This window comes from Zonotrichia albicollis, chromosome 6 (assembly GCF_047830755.1).
Source record: "Zonotrichia albicollis isolate bZonAlb1 chromosome 6, bZonAlb1.hap1, whole genome shotgun sequence".
Lineage (NCBI taxonomy): Eukaryota > Metazoa > Chordata > Aves > Passeriformes > Passerellidae > Zonotrichia > Zonotrichia albicollis.
Window position 1 is genome coordinate 4218126 of NC_133824.1, and position 18089 is coordinate 4236214.

At 46.0% G+C, this 18089-nt stretch overlaps 1 long non-coding RNA gene across 1 annotated transcript; it reads right to left on the reverse strand.

The window, feature by feature from the left end:
• Positions 1–495: 495 nt before the first annotated feature.
• On the reverse strand, positions 496–9850 carry LOC113458774 (uncharacterized). The gene is made up of 3 exons (XR_012580679.1): positions 9052–9850; positions 5487–5581; positions 496–914 (listed from the first exon to the last, which is right to left on the reverse strand). It is a non-coding gene; the product is annotated as an uncharacterized LOC113458774 (long non-coding RNA).
• Positions 9851–18089: the final 8239 nt, after the last annotated feature.

Sequence of the window (18089 nt, forward strand, 5' to 3'; positions counted from 1 at the left end):
CCTGGCTGCCAGAAATGCTGAAAACCTACATCTCCAGTTAAAAGAAACCAGAGAGCAGGGTGCTCAGTGGATCTGAAAAATCAGAGCCACAGAGCTTTAAACAAATGCTTTTATGCTCTTAAAAATATAATTATACAGACTCACCTTAACTTTACTCTCTACTGTGAGTGCTTTGTGGAAAGGAAATTGTGTATTTTCTAGACTGATTTCTCTTACAGCTTCACTGTAAACTGAACTGCGTCCATACATCAATATATTTACCTGTCTGCTTCACAGCTGGAAAGAAAATGAAGCCATCTCAATCACCTTCACATTCAGCAAAAGAGAAATCTGATTTTTTTTCCTCACTCAATGCCAATTAAAATGCAAAATGTGGATAATCTGATCTCCACTAAATATTCCAATCCCCTCCATAGCACAGAGTGGATATACCTCTATCCTCAGTGGCAACCTGAACCTTTTCTAAGACTGGGAAAAGCAAAAGAACAGAGACTGTACAGTCTTATTACTTATTTATTTAAAATGTTGTAGCCGTGCCTCCCTTCATCTCTTGGCTCCTTACCCAAAACCTGTGTAATGAGCAACATCACAGGGCCTGACTCCAGCAGACACGACACCTCCACTAAAATGAATGCGTTTATACTGATTTATAGCAGCCAAGGAGCACATCCAGGCAATACCCACCTCTCCAGAAAAAGGCACACCTCTGACAATGTCTTCCCAAGGTATTTCTCACAGATCCCATGCCTTGTGGAGTGGGAGCCATCCCCAGCCCAGCTCCTAATCCTGTCTCCATTGCTGCGCCGAGGGCTGAACCACCTTGTCCTGCTGGTGGAGGCTCTCCCCTGGAAAGGCACGGAGCCAAAGCTGGCATGAACTGATCAGATATGTACAAAGGGAAATCTTGACAGCATCTGTGAACAGAGTTTAAGAGAAAGGAACAAAATAATACCACATATGTTAACAGATTGAAATGGTAGCTATGGTGACCACGGACAGACAAAGAACAAACCATTTTGACTGAATTCAGCCAATTCTTTCCGACAACAAACTGCAAGTATAAAGCAAACTTTTAAAAATCCCTAATGAAATCATTATACCAAATCCATTCAGCTCTGTTTGGCTTGTTTGCTTTCTAAATTTCCATTGCAGCTATTACATTAAACCTATTAATCATTGATGTAGTCAAATAATTTCCACCAACTGAAAATGGGGATTTTCTCACCGTAAAAAAAAAAAAAAGGAAAAAAAAAGGAAAAAAAAATTAATTGATTGCATTTTCAAGGAAAAAATTAAAAGCAAGGAATAGTTATTGTAAAATGGCAGACATTCATAATTCAGGGCATTTTCTTGTGCATGAGAGAGTGTCTGGGTTTTGTAGAATATGGGCTTGTTTATAAAAGTTGGATTACTTTGCCCATCCTGATATGCGTCGTAGCTATGAAAAATGACTGTCCTGTTTATTGTGTATCACAGTGTCAAATCTCTCAGTGTCTCTTTCCCCCAGTGTGCCACGGAGCTGGAGCTCTCCCATTGAGGGCTGGCCAGTTGTGCCTAAGGGAACTGAGCTGAGGACAACGTGGGAGAGCCAGAGCTGAGCTATGGAGGAGCAGAAGAGCTGCCTGCTAAGAGCCAGCAGCAAACAGGCAGGCAGGAGATGGGGAGAGTTACTGCAGAGCCAGCACAGCATGAGGCTGCTCCAATGCTGTGCAGCTGCTCCTTTGCTTGCAAACTGCCCCCAGGAGGCTGGCAGGGACCAGAGGAGCCCCCTCAGTGAATGTCAGGGTGGAGGCTCCAGCACATGGCCGGCTGTGGAGCATCCAGGCACACCTCCATGGAGACCCCAGTGCCTGCTTGGTTTCAGTCTAGAGACTGTTCCAGCACCCGTGAAACAGGAGGTGCTGCCCCTCTTCCCTGTCCCTAGCCCCAGCTGTGCTCACTGGGGAAAATCTCAGAGCACAACACAAAATCTTACTTCTAACCTGTGGCAAAGCTGCTGTCATTTCCCTGGCTGAGGGCTTAATATTTAACTCCGTGTGCTCGGTCCCTTTATGGACTGCACAGTTCCTAACAATATGAATTTGCACTGTAGCTGTGCTTTTGATGTTCCAGGAGCAGTAACTTCAGCTTTCTGCAGTGCACAGACACTCTCAACTCCACTCTCACATTTCCATCTGCACAAGCTCATCGTTCTTTAAAGAACAAAACAAACCTAAAAAGCAAACTCACACGAAGTGCCCACCATTCTAACGCTGCTCTCTTTTATCTGTGTGCTGACAGAGGCTCTGGCTCAGCCTTCTGCCAATTAAATTAAGCTCCCAGCTATGCCATCGCTGCCTGCGTGACCATGGGCACTTTCCCCAGCTGCCTCTGCAGCAGGACTGGGTTTATGGCCTTTCCTCTGCTGAGCCTGGCCCTTCCCTGTGCTCTCCACCCACACTCTTGGCTTTCGCTCTTGCCAGCGCCCAGGGCAGGTCCCTGGGGACTGGGCTGGCTCTGTAGGGTCCCTGGAGAGCAGAGCTGAGCCAGGATGAGCACATGAGGGAGGAGAGCTGAGCCAGGGTGAATACATGAGGGAGAGCAGGGCTGAACCAAGGTGAGCACATGTGGGTTAGCAGGGATGAGCCAGGGTGAGCACATGTGGGATAGCAGGGCTGAATCAAGGTGAGCACAGGTGGGATAGCAGGGCTGAACCAAGGTGAGCACATGTGGGATAGCAGGGCTGAATCAAGGGGAGCACATGAGGGAGAGGAGAGCTGAACCAGGGTGAGCACATGTGGGATAGCAGGGCTGAATCAAGGTGAGCACATGAGGGAGAGGAGAGCTGAACCAGGGTGAGCACATGTGGGATAGCAGGGCTGAATCAAGGTGAGCACATGCGGGATAGCAGGGATGAGCCAAGATGAGCACATGCGGGATAGCAGGGATGAGCCAAGATGAGCACATGTGCTCCTGTGCTTTGTACAGGGACACAGGGCAATCTGTTCCATCCTGCACAGCCTCACCTCTCAGGACATTTGCTTTTGCTGCACCTTAAGTGTGGCAAGGAGAACATGGAGGGGGGGAAGAGGGGAAGAAATAAGCATGTTTTCTTTCTGTATTGCCGGCAAACCGTAAAGAAACAGTTACTTTAATTTTATGTGCAGTAAACCCTCACTAGATGGCTCCTTACAGCAAGTAAATATATTCCCCACAGAAGGAACGCTGCTGTGGCAGTCTGTGTGAGAGCAGAGACAGCGTGCTGCTGGCTGGGCTGTGTGGCTGGCAGAGTGCTTTGCATGGAGAAGCAGGATATAACACGGGGGTGTGGGTGAGCAAGGGAGCGCTCACACGAATTACGAATGACACCACTCTGCCTGTCGTGAACTGTGAGTCACATGGGCACCGGTGTCTCAGGCACATCAAAAATGCAACTTGCCCTTTTCTACAGGTTTTTCTTTGAATTTGTTTCACATTCAACTCTCTAATTCAGAACGCAGAACTGGGCTGTGGTCAAGGGTACCAGCAGTGGAGATCCTGCAGCAGAAACAGCTGATCCCAGTGGCCAAGGTAACAGATGGTATTGAAGCTGAACCCCCTAAAGTCATGTAATCACTCCTAAAAAAAAATAAGCAATGCTTGCTTCTGAAATGCCCCCCCATTACCATCACGAGAACATGTTATTTATAATGTGTGTATTGGCAGGATGTTCTGGGCAGAAGAGCAAAAAAAAATGAGCTGTCATCTGCAGTTAACCTCTCATTCATACATCACTGTGTGCTTTCAGTGGTTCAAGGTTATGCAAGTTGATTGTGCCCTCATTAACGAGCAGTGTTAATTGGTGTCTATCCTACATTGAGATAAACATGTATATTATGTGTTAAAAGTACTGCAGGCTGTGAAGCAGCTGTATGGTATACAAATGTACAGGTCCCTACATAGGAAGCTGCAGGGAGAGGCTGTGAAATGCTAGGACTGATTTAAATCCACCAGCGACTCCAGTCTGTGCAGCCCACATCCCTGCAAGACAGCCTGGTGCTGGCTCGAGGGCCAAGTGACTTCTGCTGGCAGAACTCTGTCACTGTGTGTGCCCCCAGCTCCCCTCTCTGGCTCTTGCTGCAGCCCTGAGCACGCTGCCTGCAGCCCACTGTTCAAGGTGAATTAGCAGTGATTTTAGTTTCCCTTAAGCCCCGAGGCTGTAACCTCTGGCCACGAGCAGCTCATGGGTGGTTTGACCACCAGTGCACCAGGGCAAACAGACACAGAGGAAGGTGCTGTCCATCTCCACATAAACTGCCCCTGCCCAGGAGTCAGATGCAGTGGAGACAGGTCAGCTCCTGGTCTCTGTGTCAGCAGCCCTTAGGGCTTTATCTGGCCTCTTTTCTCTCACATTTCCCTCTGCTCATGTGCTGGCATGGTGCAAACTCAAACTGAGCTCATGTACACAGAGTCTCACCTGTGCCGGTGAGGGACAAAAACAAGGTTTGACATTGTGTCAATCTTGCACATCATGAAAAGACCTTTTATTTTTCCCTGAGAGCTGCTGAAAATCAGCACCGATAAACACCCTGGTCCAGGTCATAATCAACACACAACATTGATGAAAATATTACTTAAATTAGAGAATTATGGCAATTACATTAAATAACCTATATTATATTATAGAATTATATTATAATTTATATTAATATTTATATTATAAATGCTGAGAAGAATTGAATTACATGTTTCATAAGCAAGCACAACAAGCCATTCCAGGCCAATGCAAGAATTTACAAATAAAGTAATATTTGATCATCTAATTAATGGAGCTGTTATCTGCCCAGAACAAGCAGGGCTGAGAGCTTTTAGGGTGTTAAACACTTTGTCTCAATGCTTAAAAGCAGTAGCACCCACCAGACCTTTCCTTTTCTCAGTAGCGTTCCCTTGAAATGCAGTTGTTTACTTCAGGCCTTGAAGGCCGGATTAAGAGTGGAGATTGTTTGCTTTAAATTATACACACAAATTTTATTGCCATTCCTCCTGCCACTAACAAGCTGTTTAATAAATGTCAAAGTGGCAGAGCTCACCGACTGCAAAAGTGAGAGGGTCAAATCTGTGAATCCAGAAATAATACTGAGATTTTCCTCTCCTTTCATGAAATGTACTTGCAGCACACAGCATTGAAGTGCTTCCAACTTTCATAGCAACAAGGAGAAGCAGCTCATGAGTCAGCCCAAAGAGGAAATATGTCATTAGCCAGGGAGTTTTCAACATATGCAAAACCATCGACACGTCTGTGGCATCCAGGGAGGAATTTTTATAATATTCCTTGTAGTCAGCATTTTATTGCCAGAGCTGTGGGTGTGGCTGGGTATCTCAGTGGCTGAGGCTGTGATTGCTCCCAAACTCACTGAGCATTTCACTCCACAGCGCTCATGCTCTTCCTTTTCAAGGCAGGAAACAGATGAGACATATTTGTTTTCGATAACTGCTGGAAAAACCCAGCTAAGTCCTGCTGGTTGTACCTTGAGTTCCTCTTCATCCTTCATCTCGTGCTCACGGCACCAAGGAAGGGGTAGGGCTCTTATCTCAGCTCTCTGCAGTTACAGCCCTTCTGGAACTGAATGAAAATAAACACAAAGGAAAAAAAAAATCAGCTTCCTACATTTCCTTGCCTGTGTAAATTATGCATCACACTCATTATAGGAAAAAGCAAGACGCAGATTTGTAAATCAGTCGTGAGTTTCTCCATATTTCTTAAAATTATGCAAGTGTTACAGCTGCATACACAGGGGACTTTCTTTTTTCATGCAGCTTTACACCAAAATAAAGGCCTCAGTTGTTCTAGTGGGTGATTAGGCTCAATATTATGCCTCTGGGAATGGGAAGCACAGGGACGCAGAGGAACAGAAAACTTAATGAATTCTTTATTTGAAGAAGAAAAAAATTTTCAAAATGTTTTCCAGAGCTTACAGGAGAGATTCAGAGGCTCCTCCCTCTTCAGAAAAATGCAGCTCTTCCAGGTGAAAAAATTAACCCTTGTCTGCTCTCAGCTGCCCCTCACCAAAGGTTCCTTGCCCTCAGAGCCCAAGCTGAGCTGTACAAATTCCCCCACTGGCTCAAATGAAGTCACCAACCCCTTTACTGGATCTTTTCACTAATATGGCTCACACTGGCACATCTCCCTGCGGGACTTGGGACTCACAGCAGGATGACTCAGAAACCAATCTTGAGTTGCTCAACAAGCTCCAGGAAGACAAGGAATACAATCAGTGAGTTTGCATATACTCACTTTGGAGGGGGCTTGCAGGTGGTCCATGAGCCAGGCTTAGCAGGCCCCTGATTTGGACAAGCTCCCGCATCCAGGTCTGAGCCAAGAACATCAGACCTCAAAATGGAAAGCACTGCACCACAGGACAAAGGGACAGCAGCCCTGCCCCAGCAGGAGCAAATGGGAAATATCCTTCTCTGGAAACACCTCTGGGTAATGGGGGCTTTCCTGATGTTGGCGTGGGTTGTTTTTGGATTTTTTTTTCCCAATTTGAATATTTTATGTAATGGAATAAATAAAAACAAACCCCAATCTCAGGATTGCTTGCAGAGCAAACTGGGCAGCGGGCAGAGCATCAGTGAGGCAGGGCAGCAAATCCCCACTGTCACCCTGAGGCAGAGCCTCCTGGTGCTGCTGGGCCTGTGACACCTGCCTGGGGACAACACCAGAGAGGCCACAAACCGTGACAGTGAGACACCACTGGAGCTGTGGGCCAGCCTCAGCTCCCAGCAGTCCAGCGGAGGAATGTCCTGCATCCAGGGACTCCCCCTGCTGCTGCTGGGACACAGCACTGCAGCACTGAGGGGCTCTGTTTGACAGCAGCACCCATGGGCTGAAGGTAACCCTGCCTCCAGCCCTGTCTACAGCAGGAGGCGAAGACACAATGGTAAAAGCTGCCCACTGTCTTATTTTATCCCTTATACAGATGACCCTAAATCAATGACCTGTGCCTGATGCTTCTGAGTGCACTCAAGCCTGCACATAAAAGAGGACTGGCAAAATAATCATGTGGCAAAATGCTGAGAATAGTAGAAGTGGTCACCCAGTGTATCCAGGCTGCTAAGAAAGCTCTTTTGATTAAATCAAACACAGAGCACAAGAAAAATGCTCACATCATACATGATGGTGTCTCCTGGGCTGCCTTATACTGAGATGAAAAAGAAGAAATTACCCATGCAAAACCCACATCATCCATAATCTGCAAAGCATTTGGACACAGGGAGGCCAGCCTTAATTCAAACCATGTGTGTTTGGCTTTAAAACCAGCATCAGCAGGACTCAGCCAGCCTGTGTGCCATCCTGCCTGCCCTGGATTCCCTGCTTCTCCCTCATATTCAGCATTTCTTTCCATGTTCACAGCTGAATCACTCTTGCATCAGCAGCATCACCATGGGCAGTGTTCCTTCTCCAGGGCAGGCAAGTGGCAAGACCCCCAATCCAATCCTGCTCTGCTCGAGCCCTCAGCAGCACAGGATCTCTTCTAGGATACTGTGTCAGATTCCTGCAGGGCCCTGTGCAACGTTTGGTTTTTTTTTTTTTTTAATCCTAAATTAAAACTTAAGCTTCAAAGGCAGAGATCTAGGGGGGTCTCTTCATGCAGACACTGTATTTCCTGGAACAGATCCTTTAATTTTGTGGTGAGCTGGAGTTGAAGACATTTGTATTCAAATCCTTATTTAGGCTCTAATGCTCTTTAGTATTGGATACAGGGATTTTAGACTGGAAATGGCACTTTTGACTTTACTATCACCCCAAACAGACAATCACATTTTAAGCTGCATTTTTTTTTCAGCCTTCTTACACTGTTCTCCACACTCTCCCAGAAACTGTAATTATTCTGCCACATCTACTCGACTAATAAAATTTATTCTGTTCTATGTTCTTCCCTCATTTTCTTCACAAGTCTTACACCATCAAATAAAATCAAGGTTTTCATTTGTAAAGTGGTTATCAGCAGCTCAGCTTTTACTTACAGTTCTTTGAACAGGCTACAGGGATGGTAGATGGGTAAAAATGTAATGCAATAGCATGTACTGTGGTGTAACCGCCAAGCATCACTTTCTATGGGGTGTCCCACAATACCTTCTTTTAGGGGGGGTTTGGCCCTAGAGATGATAACAGTACTGGTTCCAATAGTTTTGCTGGATGTTAAAAATAGGCATGATCTAGTTGGTGTTGATGTCACTCATGCCAGCTCACCTCAGTGTTTGCAATCCTGCCTGAACACAACAGGATTTGTAATCTCCATGGGTCCTTGCAGAACAGCCCTCACTCAGGGATCTCTCAGGGCTTTACAAGTTCACATTGTGCTTTGTATGCTGCCTAAAATCCACAGGGATGGAGAGCACTGGGCTAATGATGAGGCAGGGCAAGTGCAAGACCACATCCCTCTAAAACCACAGTGACTGAAACTCCCTCTGGAGGATTGAAAGCATTTAAAATCTCACCTATGCCCAAAAAAATTATGAATATTTTGTGAATATAAACAAAATATTTGTTTGAATCTCCCAGTTTATTCCAAGATTTGCTCATTTTTTTTGCATTGGTGGCTTTAGGAGCAGCAGCTTTTATAGCTGTCCAGCAAAGGATTCATTCTCAAGTGTCCCTTATATGCAGCTGAGCCTGTGGTGTCCATAGAGAGCCATGCACCTCCTCCACTCTCAAATGTGCAGGTTTTTTTCTCAAATGTTCACACCTAAGCTGGGATGCATGGGTAGAGCCTCCCACTCACCAACTCTTAATTCCCAGACCTGGGGCCTGGGAGAGTTTTGTTTCATAGGCTGGTATTGCTCCTGCTCTTAAAACAAACAAACAAACAAACAAACAAACAAAAAACCCCAACAAATCCAGCATTAAGGATGAGCTTGAAATTTTCTGTACATTCCCTTTACAGAAAACAGAGACTCCAAAAAAACTGGAGAAGAGGGGTGGAAATCAAATTTCATTCCCAAAAGGCAACAAGACAACATCCATTTATATAGTCTCACATTCCCTCATCTAAAATCAATAACACCCCCAAATAAATAAAAGAGGCATACCCATTCAGTAGATCTGGGGAATACTGCTAAAAAGGAGTTAGGAATATTATTTCATATCCTCAGCATATGGATGCACATTGCTCTGGGAGCAGCTCTCCATGAGCACTCCAGCTAACAAGCCTGCTGCAGAGCAGTCTGAGCAGCAAATTTTGAAAGAAGGCTCGGAAAATATTCCCCAGAAGACAACTTGGAATAACTAATCATAAAAAAATTCACACTGGACAGCTAATTTAGGAGCTCAGATCATCCTTTCAGTAGCTGGAAATATAACAGTGGATGTGCTTGTCCAGTCAGAGCAGATGTGTGTGACTCAGAGCCGCCCGCTCGGGAAGTGTCGCTCACCCTGCACTCAGAAAAGTCCGGAGTGAGAGCAAGAGTGAGTGTGTGTGTGTGTGTGTGTGAGTGTGTGTGTGTGAGGGGCTTCCCTGCAGCACATTATTTACTGTGAATTACTTAGGCAGCCCCAGATTTTATTTGATAATTTTTCCCTTGATGTGCCCCACAGAAAGGCAGTGTTAGCATTAACCAAAGCTAATCCACGGCGCTGTTGGGAAGGGGATTATTTTGCCAATGATTGGTTTCTTTAAACATGGACTTGTGATCAAAGCAATATGGTTCTGATTTTTTTCCTCTATTTTTTAGCTTTGTAGTGTGGTTCTTCTAAATGGTAAGTTACTGCTATAAGCACGCTGTGAATTTCCAATATAGCAAAGCTTTAATAATTTGCAGCCATAATTGTTCCTGCTTCAGTCTCCAATTCAATTTGGTGTGGAATTCCCATCTCCCAACACAAAGCTTAACTCAATGGTATCTGTGTGAGACAGACTATGAAACTAGTCTGGTATAATGGATTTCATTAAGGGATAGGCAAATTATTTTCATCTGTAATCTATTTTAAATGGAAAAAAGGGCTTTGAATAAATATTTTTCCTTCAAAAGTTATTAATTTCTGTGGGGAAAAAGAGGCATGGTTATTGTTGCTTATTTTTTCCTTTGTTTTCATAAAGGGTTTGAAAATTATTTTCTGGTTGAATTATTTATTTGGTTGAAATAACAAATATTTAAACCAGGGGTGGAAACAACCTATTTTTATTTTACTGTAGAGTCAAACTCTGCAAGGAGATTTCACTTCTTTGCCTGCCCATCTGTAACCTCTCCTGATGCTAAAATCTCAGCTCAAGGACTGACATAACAAGCATCACCCATCTCCAGACCTCAGTAGCTATTTTTCTGCCTGTGTGTAGATGTAGTATCATCAAATAATTTTTTTAGTCCAGCCTGAAAGTAGAAAAGTGTGAAATTTTAGCACAGATATCTGTTTTTAAGAGGGAGCCTGTGTTGGCACAAGACCATTAACCCTAACCTGAACATGCACAGACTAATTCCACAGGTAAGTGGAAAGTCTTATTCAAGCCCTGCACATGCCAGTAAATTACTCCCTTGATGAATAAAAGCCATTACTTAGTATTTAGCATCATAGCAAGAAGCCTCTTCGGCCTGCTCCTAACAGAGATGTTACAGTTAATTTAGTGTAAAATTATCACCTGCTGTACAATAAAACAACAAACTGCAGTCAAATAATCTCTTAATAAATGAAAATGTGTAATAAACTGTGTCAGCACCACAGAGACTTGGCAAGGCTGAATACCCTAAAGGTACCAATCCAAACAAATTCACCATACAATATATGGCCTATGTCATTTCTGGTTCTTATCAGAGATGATTCATCTGGGAATCCCTGGCACAAAGTTTTACCTCTAAAGGCCAGGGAGTTATTACAATGATATAATTTCTGCCACATTAATTAAATATAATGCCTGTTAGCCCCTTTATAGGGGTCTATAAATTTGTTGTAAACATATGCTGTAGATGGGCAAATGTAATCTACAAATGTAATAAACGTTCAGTCAGCTTCCTCTCCTTGCAGAGCTGGGAGAGGTCAAATTATCACAGTGCCAGAAAAACCACTGATACCCTGAGGTAAACCTAAGCTTGCTTCTGTCACACATTATGATAAATATATATGATAAGTGTGTGTGTATGTGTATATATATATATATATGTATATATATACACATCTTAATATACAGAGACCTGTGTCTGCCAGAAAGGGAGGACAGGAAGCATGAGCTGGTGGGAGTCATGGTTCTATTAAATTGCCTAAAGTCTGTATTTGCTGGAGATTCAAATGCTCACTTTACCCAGTAGGAGAAAGAAATAAGAGGGGAGGACAAAGAGGAAAGCAAAGCCAAGGGAACAAAAGCTGGGTAACACTTTCAGCCAGACCCAGACTTTGAGCAGCATCAACAGACTTTCTGAGGCACCACATGATCCCAGAAGGACCTCTCTGTCTGTAAGGCTTGTGACTGTACAATCTGACTGTACAATTTGACTGTGTGATCTTACTCTTGTCAATGAAAGGGACAGACCACTGCCTGCACTTGTGTTCCTCCTGCTGTCACCAGGGCAGCCACTGAGTCCCCCATTCCAAACAAGATCTCCAGCCTCAGCACGTCCCTTTCTTTGTATTATGAAAATGGCTGTTCATATGATTACTATTGCTAACTGGCACTTCAGTTTGATGTGAAATTAAATGCTTGATCAGGTACTGAACCATGATTTTCAGGTTTTTAATTAAAATTAATAAAGGTTGAGTAAAAACAGAAGAAAAGTTTGAAGTTTGAAAGTCTGAGATTTTTAGAAAAACAGGGAAGTGTTCAGCTTTTCTTTGCTTTACCTTTCAGCTGCTTCAATGTCATTAAATTTTGCATTTTTTGTGGAGGAAATCCAGCCACTCCAGTAATGAGTTGTAAAGCTAAGAAAAATAAACAAGAAGAGTTTCACTTCGCTTTTTTCTGTTGCCAAATCAGATGGTCCTTTTGCCTGAAGTGCAGTTACATTATGTCAGAGATGCCTATTGAAGGAGGATTTTCTCATAACACCCATGGCCACGGCCATCCCTTGTGTCCTCAGGATTCACTCCACTCACCTGGGATCACCTTGCCTTTCAGTTTTGCCCAGTCCTGGATTTTGCCTTCCCCCATCAAAGGCAGAGCCCTGTTTGCACAATGGTTCCTTTTGCAGCCAGGGCAAGCAGCATGGGCAGCAAACCAGCTCCCCTGTGCTGCACGACAGCTGCAGAGATGGGAGGATCCCCCCAAAGAGGGGGAACATGACTCCACCAGAGTGACTCCCCCGTGGCTGTGAGTCCTGCCCTGGGGGCTGGAATGTGCAGGAGCATAGCATGCTCACATCCCTGACCTCATAGCACTTGCTGTGCCTTCCCCATGCAGGACACAAGCAGAAAGGTGATGATTTGACTTTTTGGGGTCACTCCTGACTTACACCACCACCACAGCTGATTTAGAGATTCCTACAGGAGTGGTGCCTGCAGCCTGCATTTGGTTCCACACAATTACTCGGGTAGTGACAAGAGGCAGCATTTGGGTCTGTATTATGGTGTCATCATTTTGATAAAGATTTTTGCTTAACAGACATTTTCCCCCTCTCTGCTGGGTGCAAACCTCACACAGAACCAAAATCTGTCCAGAAGGGCATTAAAATGCAAAACTATTTCTGCTTCACAGAAGGACCCTTTCCATTGGTACTTCTGATAGACCACAAGGGTAATTCTCATTCCATTTTACAAAACCCCTCATTACAGTAAGGGGAAGAGAGGCAGGGGGACGTTTAAAGTGATGTGGAAGCTGTTAAACATTTTCATCAGGTCTGTCAGAAATTCACATCAAGAATACAAAGTTGCAAAAAAACCCACACACACACCAAAGAATTCCTGCAATTTCCAGGAATTCCTCCAGTTTCCAGGCCAAAAAGAGCTGTTCTGCATGTGCCCAGCCATCAGCTATGAGCAGAGCCTACACCGCCAAGGCAGTTTCTTCAATCATACCCAGGTTCCTCTGCCTATAGTACTGCTGTACAAACCGGGGAAGAAAAGCTGCTGAGCCCTCTAGACGAGATTTCACCCATGTTACTGGAATTATAGAGGGTCAATATTGCAGAAAGAAAGAAACAAACAAGAAAAACCTGCCTGCTCCCTGGCCTTAGCTGTGCCCAGCAGCAGAGATGGTCCCACCACAGCCATGTCTCCGTGGTCTGGGCTGTTCAAGGTGTGTGTTTCTTTCCTGGCTGTGTGCTCTGGGCATGGCAGATGCACACAGGGGCTCAGCATCCTGAGCAATGCACACCAGCATAGTTCAACAGCAGGGGCTCGAGAGGGAGAGTGAAAAATGTTATTGCTCAGTAATTAAAACCGTTCTCACCTGGCACACAGCTGGGACATGGAGCAAGGGAGGCTGCAGCCAAGGTTTAGCTTCCTTGGGGTGCAGCTGTGAAGGGAGAGCACCCCATCACAAAATGGCTTTCTGAGCCCTGTGTTGGGGCTGCAGACCCAGGCACAGCCAGTGGCCACAGCCAGCCCTGCAAGAGAAACCCCCAGGAGAGGCCTGGAAATGGGAGACAGCTCTGTGGACAAGCTCTGCTCAATGTGCACAGCATGGAGGTAACCCAATAGCAGCATAATCAACAGAGAAACAGCAGAACAGCCACCTCAGGGTTACTCAGAGAGAGAAGGAGAGCTGAGCCCACTTTTACCCTGCTTAGTGGGGAAAAGAAAATCCAGTTGCATTCTCTCTGCAAACAACTACTCGACAGCTTCCTCCCATTCCTTTGTTCTTTTGTTGTTCACTATGGACCTTGGTCTTTTCCTTGCTCTGACTATCTGGGTTTTCCTCTCAGTATAACCAAGCACACAGCTATCCTGAAACCATTTTCTTCTCTTCCTGGAGAAGAGAAATATTAAAGCACAGGTTTTCCTCCCTCAGTTCAACTCACCTCTCTACTTTTCACAGATGCTATTTCCCCTAACCTTATACTTTTGCTGAAAAAGTCCCTCAAAATAACTAATCCTCCTGCCTTCCTTCTCTGCCTCCCACCTCCTGTTTCCCCGTCCCTGCTCCTCTCCTGTTTCTGGTTTCTTCCCTTTCATCTGGTTTCTCTCCACCAGCTGGTCTCTACATACACACAGCTCTCCCCTCCCTTCCCAGTCTCTCTTCACCCTATTAGCATTTTTTCACTTGTGCTAATTAGGCCCTCAGTTAACATCTTTTCTGTCTCCTTTCCCATGACTTCCTAGCCCCCCTATCCTGTAATTTTCCCTTCCAGGGCTGCCTTTAATGCCCTCCTGGGATAAAGAGGCTGCTCAGTGCATACAGAGGTCTGTGTGGGCTCTGGCAACCCCTGTTAAAATATCCTTGCTCAGAAAGCTGCCTGGTCTGCAGCCCCACACTGCTGCCCTGCACAGCTCAGCACCAGCAAGGAGCCACTGTGGTGATGATCACCCCAACCAGGGTTCCCTCCCTTAATTAAGAGGGGTCAGATAATTACCAGCAGGTCAGGCCAATGCCAGCTCTGAGCACAGCCAGGCTGGGTGCCCTCCTCCCCCAGAGTCCCCAGCTGCAGTCCCAAACCACAACCAGGGAGGGCTGGGCATCTCTCCTGTCAGGGGGAACAGGGGAGCTTTCACCTCAGAGCTGATGTCCCTGAGACCTGCCCTCCAGGACATGTTAAAGCAGCAGCGTGACTTATAAACAGAACCTTGCTCTGCATCCTGGTGGCACGTTCCCAAGGCTCCAAATAGCACAGGTCACTGACAAATTGTATGATTCAGATGCCAAATCCTTGGTATCTGGGATGGTTCTAGTTAAGAATTGGAGAAAGGAAGGCTTGTGGCTTCTGAGGAGTCCAGCCCATTGCTGGGAGAGGTCAGAGGGGTTTTGGACTGTGAGTGCTTTTGTCAAGGCTGGACTGGAAGAAAGCTGCTTCTCCCAAAAATGCCTTTGAACTGCTTTTCCCAAGGGTATTTTTCTGAGCACGGGATCCTCAGGCAAAGAGTTCTGCAGCTGTCAGAAAACAAAATGCCTGCAAAGAAAACCAGTCCAGCTCAGTGTATTTTGTTTCACATCACTGTCATTCTTCCTCCTGATCATCACTGTTTGCCAGAGCAACCAAAGCCCTACTACTGGACTAGACCCTGTGCTGAACACGGGAAGATGAACTCTCTGGTACAAGGGGAATAATCTAGACAATCAGCTCCTGTTTGGAAATCATTTAGAACAAGAAAAGTAGATTTTTTTAAATGCTGAAAACATTGAGCGGTCAATTATCTGGCAGTAGCAGTGTGGCTCATACACATAATCACCTGAGGACACCAAAAGGGAACACAAACACTGGGTTTTGACCAGCACTGCTTGTGACACCCAGACATTGACACTTTCCAGGCTGTCCTAAAGGCTGCAGGGAAGAGCAGGTATCCTCTTACAGGAGTAACTGAGGGTGTTGAGACACAAACACATGGCAAATTCTACCCAAGCATCACCCAAAGCCCACAGAGAACAGCCCTGGCAGAAAGATTTGCCCCAGCTCATCACAGCCCCTCCTCAAACCACAAGGAGCATGCAGGGAGCCAGCGGGACCAAAACCCAGGGAAGGGCTCTGCTGAACCCGCATGGGAGCTGGCACAGGAACACTGCTGTCCCTCCCCAGCCCTGCAGGCCCTTTCCAAGGACAAGGCGCCACCGCAGCTGCATCTCTGCACTGCAGCTCTCCCCGCTTGGAGGAACACCCTTTTGGGATGTGTCTGACCCCACATGAACCCTCTCCCTCCTTCCCCTGCCAACTGCAAATGCGTCACTGAGGGATATTGCCAGAGCCAGCCCCGGTGAGAAGTCGAGTGCTTTTTATTGCAAAACGGATGAAAATGAGGCAGTCTGCACATCAAACTGTATCCAAAAGTATTTTGACAGGGAGAAAGTTATTCCCACTTTTTGTATTTAACAGGTTTTATTTTATATTAAACTAAAAATTTCGGTTTATTTTGAATTTTCTTTCTCTCTCCCCCCCCCTTGGATTTAGAAGCTGTGTTAGTAAATGCCACAATGCAGCAGCAGTGCCATAAGCTCCCAAACAGCCTCCTTGCTGACCTCAAGCACAGGCAGGAGGGACATGAAGGACTCCTTTAAATTGCTCTCTGTTTTTCCCTTTGCCTCCCACTCTCTACTCCCCAGGACACAGCTTCCCCCGGGACTGCTGAGCAAACACAATCCATCTCCTCTTCCACAAATACTGAACTCCTCATTCTGACAGAGATAGATCCTCCAGGCTTGGGCTGCACCCCTTCAGCCACCTCTGGGTTTGTGAGGGCTGCGGATCACACCAGCTCCTCCCCGGTGAGGCTCAGTGGTCTGTGCCCCAGCAAAGCTTTGCCTGGGCTGGGTTACCCAGCACATTGGCAGTCCCCTGGGATCTGCCTGCCCCCCTAAAATATTGCTCCTTTGCAGTATTTGCCAGCTGCAGGGTGGAACAGGCCTTGCTCACTCCAGCCATGGCATCACCCTCACCAGGAGTGAACACCAGCAGCTCCCCACAGTCCAGAACTGGTCCTGCTCAGGTCCAAGCACAGGGGGCCTGGATTCCCCTGAGCACTGCAGCTGGCTGGGAGCTACGTGCCAGGGCCATGCCAGCTGGGGGAAGATGGGTAATTTCCAATGAACCATGAGGCTGGAGCAGCCCTGACAAACTCTATCTGATCCTGCGCCAAGCCAGCCCTTAGAGTTTACTTGTCAGAATGTTTTAAGCCCCTGTGGATGTGTGTAGTAGGAGTCCTTGTAAAATCTATGTATTGTATAAGTGGCCTTGCCCCAATCCTAGTTGTTCTAAATGGGCTACAGCTGTGAAGTCCTTAATTGGGCAGCAGCTGTGGCTCATGAAGGCAACTGGGATAAAAGGGGGTGGGCTTTCTGGTCAGGGAGAGGCTTGGAGGAGCCCTGATGATGCAGCAAGAGCAACACTGCTGAGAGGAACTGCTCATAAGGTACAGGACTCTAGAAATAATATAACAGCTATATGAATGCAATAGATGTGCAGCAGGAGCTCCTGCTGTACCGCTGCTCTGTAGCAAGGGGGTTGTGACAGCAGTGATCCAGGCTCCAGGAGCAGCTATTCACTGCTCTGGCAAGCCAAGCTCAAGGCTCTCCACTCATCCAGCTCCTGGTGCTGGGGTCAGACAAATCTGCATCACGGCACAAAGCAAAAAGCAGCAGCATATTTTAACTCTGCTTGTTAACAAACAGTAGCAGCAACCCTGTCCAGCCAAAAAGGGAGAATTCTAAGGCAACAACAAGCTCCAGATAGGATGAACAGCACATATTCTGGAGATGAGGTGCAAGAGGATGCAGTAGAGACCAGACCAGCAGTGCTTTCCTGCTGGTGATTCATCCAAGAGAGCTAACCAAGTAAAGTTTTCCCAGACAAATAGAGCAAAGTTTGTTCCTGTAAGTCATTCTAAAACAGTTGGCTTTTAGTTTTCCATTGAGCATCAGCCATTTCCTTGTCCACTCTTTCCAGGAAAACCTTTAGAAAGGTTGAAGGGGAAGAAGGAGGGACAACAAGAGAAGGCTGTTCAAGAATGCCTGCAAGTTAATAAAAAGTGTGGAATGCTCTTCTGTGACAAAATGGGAGCATCTGATTTTCTAAAGATTTCACATCACTTTCTTGCTTTATTGCTTTTTAAAGAGGTTTGGGTATATTCCCATTTGGCTGGATTTCCAGACAGCTGTAGTGTGAGTTTTACACACCCTCTCCCTGAGCCAGGCCTAAACTTCCCCCACCTCTGCATGGAAATTGCTCTCAGGGAGATGCAGGCAAGGCACAGCTTCCCATCCCATCCCTACCTTCAGGGCTGGGTGAGGGGCTGGCAGCACTTTTAGAGCTCCAAGGGCCAGAGCTGACCTGGGGCAGGTGTCATCCAGAAGGGTTTAAGGGACGGAAGCTCCAAAGCTCAGCTCAGCAATACAAGATCCAGGCATCATAAGACAACTTATCCCAGCCCTGGTGAAAAAAGGACAAACCCTGGCCACCCCACCACCAGTTCTACAATGAAAGTGAACATTTAAAAGTGCTTGTTTGCAGCACCCTAAATAGAAAAAATTATATATATTTGCCCCCATCATAGGCTTTGCTTT